We start from the raw sequence: 9635 nt of genomic DNA on the forward strand, positions 1-9635 counted from the left end.
AATCGACATGAGATATAAATAAACATAAAAAATAATGAAAAAAGGTGACGGGCTTCATGTAAATTTAAACTGAGATCAAACTTCACACTCGTTCTCTTGTTATTAATTTGTCCACGTGGTCCGATGCTCAGAAGCAGATCCGGGCTTTGACTGGTTTAATATCGGAGAACAAACTGTGAGGTGACAACAGAAGCCTTCCAGAAGCAGCTGATAGTGAAACTTGTATTATTAGAAACGTGTCTTTTAATAAACACAGCTGGAGAGATTCTATCAGGGCTTTATGCAACCATTCATTTCCCAATACTCATCTTTTTTTATCTCCTTCACTACCACACATGCAGTAATACAAAAGGGCCCTGTGAGAGATAACCCATACTTTGTTACACACCAACACTACTATACCTTCTTATATCCTTTTATTTACCACCACACTCATCATTCTTGCACATACTATATTCTGCAGTTGAGTGTATAGTTGTACTAAGTATAGTATAGTAGTTTATAGAAGTAGTAGTAGCAGTAGTAGAGCATGTTAGTAAATAAAGGAACCCATGTTTGAAAGTATAGTTGTGTATCTATGAGATTATGATTCTAAGTATGAAACCATGTTCTCATGGTTCATCACTCTAGAGCAGTGTTCCTGTTGTCTAGCACCGTACATGTAAGTGGGGATGGCACGGTGGTACAGCGGTCAGCACTGTCCCCTCACAGCGGAGAGGATTCCTTGTTTGAATCCCGATTCATCCGAGGTTTCTCAGTGCTGAGTTTTTCATGCTCTCCCTGGGTTTCCTCTCCAGCTTCTTCCCACATCTCACTGGAGGCTCTAAAATGGCTGCAGGTGTGAAGGTGGATGGTGGTCTGAGTCCGTTACCTCGTTCGAACCAGAGTCAGCAGATGAACACGGGAGTTTTTAACAGTTTTAAACAGGCAGGTTCCAAACGGCCTCAGAAAACAAACAACTTTCGTTAAAATGAGGAATATTACCTTGAGTTTTAACCATTTCTTTGGGATTGAAAGGTTGAATTTAACGGTAGTTATTCAGTGAGAGGAGTAAACAGAAATATCCCCCCCCCATCCCCCCCGCCCCTTCCTCAGCGTTTTGCCTGATTGTTTATCTGCAGGCTGCAGCTCTGGATCTGGATCAGTGACACCGCACAACACGCTCCGGTGCCCGCGGCCAAGTGGGAAACCGTAACTAGATCACATGACGAAGAATAAGATGAGGCTCAAAAAGTCACTTTGGCGAGGAGGATAATTATATGACAGGATACGCCATAAGTGGATGAGGCGAGAAGAGAAAGCCCCCCCCCCCCCCCCCGGGCCGTTCAGCCTCCAGAGATCCACACTGACAACTCCTCCGTTTGACGTCTCCATCATTAATTCTCCCGACAGTCATGAAAACAAGGAGGAGGTTTTCTGAAGAGGGATCAGAGGCTCGGAAAAACAACAACACAACGCTGCTGTGAGCGAGCCGGCTGCTTCTGAGGCGTCTCAGCAATTAACCTGTTTGCTTATCAGCTTCCTGAATCAAATAGAGTTCACAGAGAGTCATCATTAGCAGCTAAGTGCCGCGGGTGACTTGCTTCATTATCATTAGTGGTAGTCTCCGATCAGAAGCCAAATAGAACTCTGCTGTGGGGAGGGTCCAGTAGAGGCAACTGATCCAAACCACACGCTGGTGAACGTATCGAGAGAATGATATCACAATACACAAGACGGACACATAAACAGACACACACAAGCACGCACAAACACAAAGAAATTACTCCTCACTGTTTTCAACCCCGTCAGTTTGTCGGTTTGTTTCTTTTTCTTCTATGTTTTACAGACACTCCAGAGAATCATCAATGGATCTTGATTCAAATTTAAACAGATTTAAATGAACTGATTGATTGAATTGTGAGAGACTCTTGGGCCTTGGTGATGGTATGAGCTCTACTGAGGTCTGTTGTGGTTCAGTGGAGGAAACAACACAAGTCCCACCAGTTTCTCCCACTTGTCATGTTTCTTGTGTGTTTGAATTATAAATGAATATAAACGGGGAAAAGCACAGAATCTTCAGAAGTTGAAAAAATGATGTAAATGTTGCAGTTATTACTGAATAGAAAATATCAGTGTCACAAACAAAGCACCAGATATCTACAAAATATTAATTTCATCAGACTTTAAAAGTCAGCAGTGAAATTGGTTTTCTTTACAGTGGGAGGGGAAAACTTTCACACTCACACGTCTTTTTAAATACCTAAAGACCATAATGATTTATGAGTTTGTGCGATTCCTTACAGATCAAAACAAAAACCCAGATGTAGTTACAGTGCCACTCTAGCTACTACTGGTTAAACTTGGTAATTACAACCCAAACCCCAGTATTTATTGAGCCCTAATAAAGAGAGATGATCTTTCTCCATCCATAACAACGGTCAGATGAAAGGTTTGCATGTAAATTCAGCTTCATCTTGAGGAGAAGACAACACTCGCACACACACACAGAGAAACCAGATAAGAACACGCTGGTAATGGAACAAACACACAAACCTACGCACACGTGCACACAAAGACAAACGGAGGTGTTGCACGCCGACTGCACTCGCAATGCAGAAGGTTGTCGTTCTGCCAGCAAAACAATTACGATACAGAAGATTAACCAAAGGGATGTAAATGGATGGTTGGAGGAGTGTGTGTGTATGTGTGTATACGTGTGTATGCTTGTGCGTTTAGGGGTGTGTCGTCTGCGTTTAGCCGTTGTCGTTATCAGCGTGTTCTCCTTCGTGCTCGGCCTAATCAGATCTGTCTCGTTACGAAAGAGTGAGTCGCTCTCCGGCTCTCGCGCTCAGACGAGGCTCTGAGTCACGGCATCGAACACGCGGCTAATGGACGCCTTCGCTCGCCACAGCTCGTTAAGACAGACTCATCACTCCACTTATCGGGGGGGGGCTATTCTTGTCGCCGAGGCCGGAGGCGGCATCTGGGCCTGAGTCAGGAGCGGCATGTGGATCGGTGGAAGGATTGGAAAATAGGTAGAGGAGGAAAAAAGAATCTGGTGGGCGACTAAGATGACTGCATGGATTAATGGAGCTAGAGAGGAAGAAAAAGAAGAAGTGGAGGAGGGAGAAAGGAGTAAATGGAGGAAATGAAGGGTGGAATAAGGGGGAGAGGTATGAAAGGATGGGACGTGGATGGATTGATGCAGGTGGGGGTGGGGAGGACGATGGGAGGGGTAGAACGAGAAGGACATGAAGCACTTAGTGATGAGAGTGGATGGATGGAGAAATGCTGAGATACAAGTGCAAAAGATGGAGGGAATCTGATGAATGCAGGAAAAGAGAAATGGAAGAACAGGTGATTGAATTTATGGAGGGATACAGTCATGCACTGATTGAGGGATTGTCAGAAAGAGGAGAGCGAGGGAAGTTATTGGGGAAACAGGAATCGAAGCTGGGAGGAATATTAAAGAAAGGATGGGATGTGGAGGGAACGGAGAGGTGGAGAGTGGCGGCAAACAGATTTATGGAGGGATAGAGAACAGGAGCGTGCGGAGATGTATGGAGGGATGATTGATGGAGAGAAAGGAGGATTGGTGCAGGTGTACAGGAGGGAGGGATAATGAGCCGAGAGAAGGGAGGAGAGGTTGAGTTATTGAGGAGTGGTAAATGGACTCGAATTAAATAGTTCTACACCTAGGCACACACACACATACACACACACACACACACACACACACACACACACACACACACACACACACACACACACACACACACACACACACACACACACACACACACGCTGGGGCAGAACGAGGGGAAACATGAACTCTCTGCAGGAGTTTTGAGGTTCAGTTTCGAGCTCAAGGAAACTCCTACAGGTGGCCAAGAGCGACCCGGGAATTGAACTAGCAACCCCACAGAAGAAGGAGTGTAAGGACTTGAGTGATTCAGGAAATTGATGGATGGAGAGAGAGAGAGAGATAGAGAGAGAGAGAGATAGAGAGAGATTGAGGTGTTGAATAATAACGGTTCAGGATCGCAGCTGAGCGGCCGCTTCACGTACACACACACACACACACACACACACACACGCACACACACACACACACACACACACACACACACACACACACACACAACACACACGCTGTGGCAGAACAAGGGGAAAGATGAACTCTCTGCAGGAGTTTGAGGTTCAGTTTCCAAGTGGCCAAGAGGGACCCGGGAATTGAACTAGCAACCCCACAGAAGACGGAGCGTAAGGACTTGAGTGATTCAGGCAATTGATGGATGGATGGAGAGAGAGAGAGAGAGAGAGAGAGAGAGAGAGAGAGAGAGAGAGAGAGAGAGAGAGAGAGATTGAGGTGTTGAATAATAACGGTTCAGGATCGCAGCTGAGCGGCCGCTTCACGTACACACACACACACACACACACACACACACAGACACACACACACACACACACACAGCGAGATGACAAAGATTGATGCCTCAGCCGTCTTTATTATCTTTCAATACGCACGCTGTGTAACGCGTCCATCATCTTGTTCCGTGTTTGTGCCGGCGTGGAGTCGGAGGGAGTCAAAACGCCAGCTTCGCTCTGCTCTCAATCTTCTGAGTCACCGAGCGACCTGATGATTTAACTGAGCGCCGGATGATTCCTCCCCAGCGTCCTCGTGAAGGTCCCTGGGCGTCTGAGAAGTCATGTTTTTTCCGTCTCGCTGGGATAATTAGAGCGGCTACGTGCAGCACTCCGACATCAGATGAATCGCTCCCTCGTTCATTTGGAGATATTAGAGTGATTACTGTAAACAAACGCCATCGTTGCCAAGAGAATTAGCAGAGTCACAGCTCAGGGTGTTCATGAAATCTCCTCACGTCTAACATTTAAATCCTCAGCGACAGAATTAGATTTTGATGTTTCATAATTTTAGAAGTAGAGCTGTTAGATAACTTTTGGTTTCTGTCAATAGAATGTGATTTTAGAAAAATATGGTTAATGCCTCAAACCTTTCATCTGCATTTTGTTTGTTAGATGGCAGGAATATGACTCAACGAATAACTGTGACATTTTGTGAAATGACTTTAACATAGCAAGATGGTGTTTTTCAAATTTTCGGTTGATTTCTCAGAGAATAATTCATTGATTTTGATGAGAAAAACAATCAGACATCTTTAAGAAGCTGATATTTATGTGCAATTTGGTGCAGATCCAAATAAGAAATTAGGTCAGTATGTTAAATATATTAAAAAAAGATAAATACCACAATAGCACATATGTCTCTACCAATCCACTACCTCTGGTTTCTTTACTTCTTTACTCTCCACCTCTCCCTTATCTCTGCCTCCATCTCCTCTCACCGACATTCTTATGCAACTCCGTCTTTCCCTGCCTCTCCATCTTTCTCTCCCTGTGATTCGTCCAGTCCAGAGACACTGGAGACACTGGACACACTGGAGACACTGGACACACTGGAGACGCTGGAGACACTGGACACACTGGAGACACTGGACACACTGGAGACACTGGAGACACTGGAGACACTGGAGACACTGGAGACACTGGAGACGCTGTGTAGTGCAGATCAAGTGAGGACGAGCTCCTTCTACATTTTAACAGTCTGTTTATTCTGCAGACAGATCAGCCTCAGTGCCGCGTCGGCAGCAGGCAATTACAGAGCAGATCACCAACCCCCGATAATGTCATCAGACCAGGCCTCTCTCTCTCACACATACACACAGACAGACACACACACACAGACAGACACACACACACACACACGCACACACACACACACGCACACACACACACACAGACATACACACACACACACATACACACACACACACACACACACACACACACACACACACAGATAAAGACACTTTATTATACAGTTCACAAGTTCACGGCTCAGTCACTGTTCTTCACACACTTACTCACACACACACGCACACACACACACACACAAACAGACGCGATGGAAAATGTACAAATTACAGCTCTTGTTTTTATATTTCAGGACTATAAATATATTGTCCTTTTTACTTCGACAGTAACCGTCATTGATTCTTTTTCCGATTCAGATTTTATTCATGAAAAATAGGATGAACTCATAAAATACCTACAAAATTATATCGTCTTTGAAGCTCGACACAAATTTTTCCATCAAACACTTAATTTACAAAAGTCTGTCTCCAGGATGTCTTCCGCTTTTATTACATTACAATATAAAATCGACTGGGAGTAGAACTGAATGCAGGGATTAATATGTAGGGACGAATACTCACAATGTCGTACAATTACTTCATTAAAAATAGATAGACACTGTTTTATCCGAAAAGAAACAACTCTGACCTCCAGTGTTAAAATACAACATTTTAATTCGTAGTCCGAAACTTTGAAAACAAAGTCACGCTTATTCCTCCATAGCACCGAACAGACAAGAATCAGAATCGCGACGGCCACTAGGGGGCAGTCATGTGACTTTCCCGTTGTAATATTTCCTGTTAGCTATCAATGCAATGCTAAAGGGAAGTAAAGGGAAGTGCCTCTGCCTCTCGTGACTCAATCTGATGTTTGACGTCAGACAGTCTTTGCATTGATGTAATTTGATTGGCTGTATCTGCGCTTGAAAATTTGAATAACACGATTTGATTGGCTGAAACTCTCAGGATCCACTTATCATACAGAGCATTAATGCCTGTGACACTTTTATCCATTTTTCCACTGAGGACTGCGAAGGAAGTAACTTTTATTTTGTGAATACTTTCATGTCTCAGCCCGTGGGCACGAGACAGCCGGAGAATGAATATTTGATCATGTGTGTTTTAAGAATTAAAGCAAATGATTCAACCGTGCAAGTCTTTTGTTGACTTAAAAATAATCATGCTCCAAACTGAAAGCTCCGTTTTACTCAGGATCCCATTCAGCTGATACTGTTCTTCAGGTCAACAGGGATATGAACCCATCATTCCTTCTTTGACCTATTTACAGTGGAACACATGTAAAGACTGTAAACAAGTGTAAACGTCATGTTTTCTGTGTATTTCTCTGATGTTTGTTTCTTCAGGTGAACTAGGAATCTGTAAGTGCTGCTGCTGGTTTCAAAAGCTGAACCTGAACTTCAGTATTTAACTCGGGCTCCAGATGAAGAGAGGCTGCTCAAAGCTTCTCATCACATCAGATCCACACTGACACCCCCCTTCACAGATACACAAAATACTACAGCACAGTACACAAGATACTACAGCACAGTACACAAGATACTACAGCACAGTACACAAGATACTGCAGCACTCTACACAAAGTATAACTCTGAGGTCAAAGACAGACGGAGATGCAGTTGTTCAGCTGTAATATTAAGAAAGGTCCAGAAAAATATCTGCCGAATATGTGCATAAATATTTGTAACGGAAGCCTTTTATGTATATGTACAAGGTTATTATTGCGAAATATTAGTCCTGGAACTTTTGTTTGAATGGAAATTTATATATTTTAAAATCTTTAAGCTATTCCCCCACATTTTCCATACCATTTACTTTTGGCATTAATCTCTTAGGATGACACGTGAGGCTGAAGTATGAGAAGGTCATCACTGACACCAACACTAATGAGAGTCCAGGCAGAAGGCCGGGCCGGCCCCCCCCCCCCCCCACACACACACACACTGTGGAGGGCCACCAGCATGGCAGGCAGCCGCGCAGCTCATCCATATCTCCACACACCTCTCAGGAACAATTACCGCTCTTCCACCTTCTCATCACAGATGGCGAGAGTGATCCCCCCCCCCCCACCCCCCCTCCACCTCTACAGGCATCCTTCCCCACTTTCCCTCGCTCCCTCTCCTCCCAGCTTGAGATTCAACAGTTCAATCTAAATCCATCACACCTCAGCCCCCTGACAGCGTGCGCCATGCTAACTGCTACGAGACAACAACGTGAGGCATTTTTCAAAATCAAAACTCTTTGTGTCGTTCGCTATGAGTGACAGGTCCCGTCCTTCGAAAGGCAAACTGCCCCCCCGATCCGGGACGGGTATGGGATCGCAACACAAATCACATCAGGCCGACGGAATGAGCTGTAGTTGTTTAAAAGGAGCATCACTGGGATTCAGAGCAGGGGAATGAATCTAATCCGATAACAATACGCCAACCTTCTATTGTCATTCTGCGTGCGAGCCTGGCCCCGGTAGCCCGGCTATCTGCCGAGCATGACGCTGAGTAAATGTGGATAAGACTGCAGCAGCAGCAGCGGTGACGGCTGAAGGAGCCCGACTCCACCACTCCGTCCTTGAAGAAAGAATAAAGACACAATAAATCACACACACGTCGTCTCGCGTACACACAAACTAGTGTACAACAGCACAGTGACCACGTGTGAGACAGTCAGCGCTGACCTCTGCTGTTCGGGGGGGGGGGGGGGGGGGGGCTGGATTCAAGGGAAGTTGTTGGTCTAACAGTGTAAGTAAAGATAATAAAAACAAAAATGTGCGAGCGTGTAATCACAATCAGGGACAATCACAGGGGCCGTTCACACAATAACACTGCATCACTGAATTACCATTTGATTGCGTGTTGATACGCTCAATGCTGCTGTGACTGTTAGCTCGGCGCTAGCAAAGGCGGGGGGGGGGGCTTCCTCTCTTTCTTCTACTCTAACGAAAGGACTCAGCTAAAAACCCGGCCCCCCTGCTTTTCTCAATCAGGACAGTCCCTCAGGAAACTACAGGACATGCTGTCACCAGAGCAGAGGCGTAGGCTGTAGTGGTTTAAAGAGAAACTTCACTGAAAACATGAAGTTTGTGTGTCTCTACATGTGAACGGCCTCCATGGAAATTTAAATAATGCCTTTAGAACCCGATGCTGGGAGGCAGCACTAAGATCCCAAGATGGTTTGAAACCCCGGGTGGCATAAAGGCCCCTAAATTTAGATTGCTTTTATATAAATGTGGTAATAAATGTGATTTTAAAACCAGCATTATTGTGTTCTTATCAAAGAACAGTGATACAATTTAGTTTGCAGCTCAAAAAACGAATTTAAGTGCATTATCTCTGTAAATTTAAGACTTTAATTTATCACTAATGCAAATGCCAACAAATTTCCTGCTGCAACTTTAAGTGTTCAATGTGAAATACACAGAAAACCACATATTTATAAACTTTGTTGGCAATGACATCATCCATCAAAAGGAATGTGGAGAAAAAGTTAGATTTTTTAAAAACATTTTTCATCCTTTTAAAGTATTGCAGGGAGAAAACAGCACAAGACGGAGCAGCTTCTGTCGGCTGATGAAATCAGGTTCCAGTTGCTCGTGATGGAGTTTGTTGCAACGCAAACAGATATAGTTCAGGCCTCGGAGGAATTTCTCACAAATTAGATCCTTGAGAAGTGTTTGGATTTCTGGGACCTTCAGTATTAAAGCACACTTGCTAATACCCCCAAGAAACCACCGGACAAATTAACCAGGGTTGACATAAGGATTCTTAAGGATTACATGTTTAATAACGCAGGTGCTCATCTCCTAAATGACTATATTTCAATCAGAGGAAGTTCAGTAATGTAGAAAGTGTATTAACTCTTCATAACCCCCCCCCCCCCCCCCAAGCCTCTGACATTCCTCCTCGTGACTCCAGGAAGAACCGGAGC

Source organism: Pleuronectes platessa, chromosome 11 (genome assembly GCF_947347685.1).
Source record: "Pleuronectes platessa chromosome 11, fPlePla1.1, whole genome shotgun sequence".
Classification (NCBI taxonomy): domain Eukaryota; kingdom Metazoa; phylum Chordata; class Actinopteri; order Pleuronectiformes; family Pleuronectidae; genus Pleuronectes; species Pleuronectes platessa.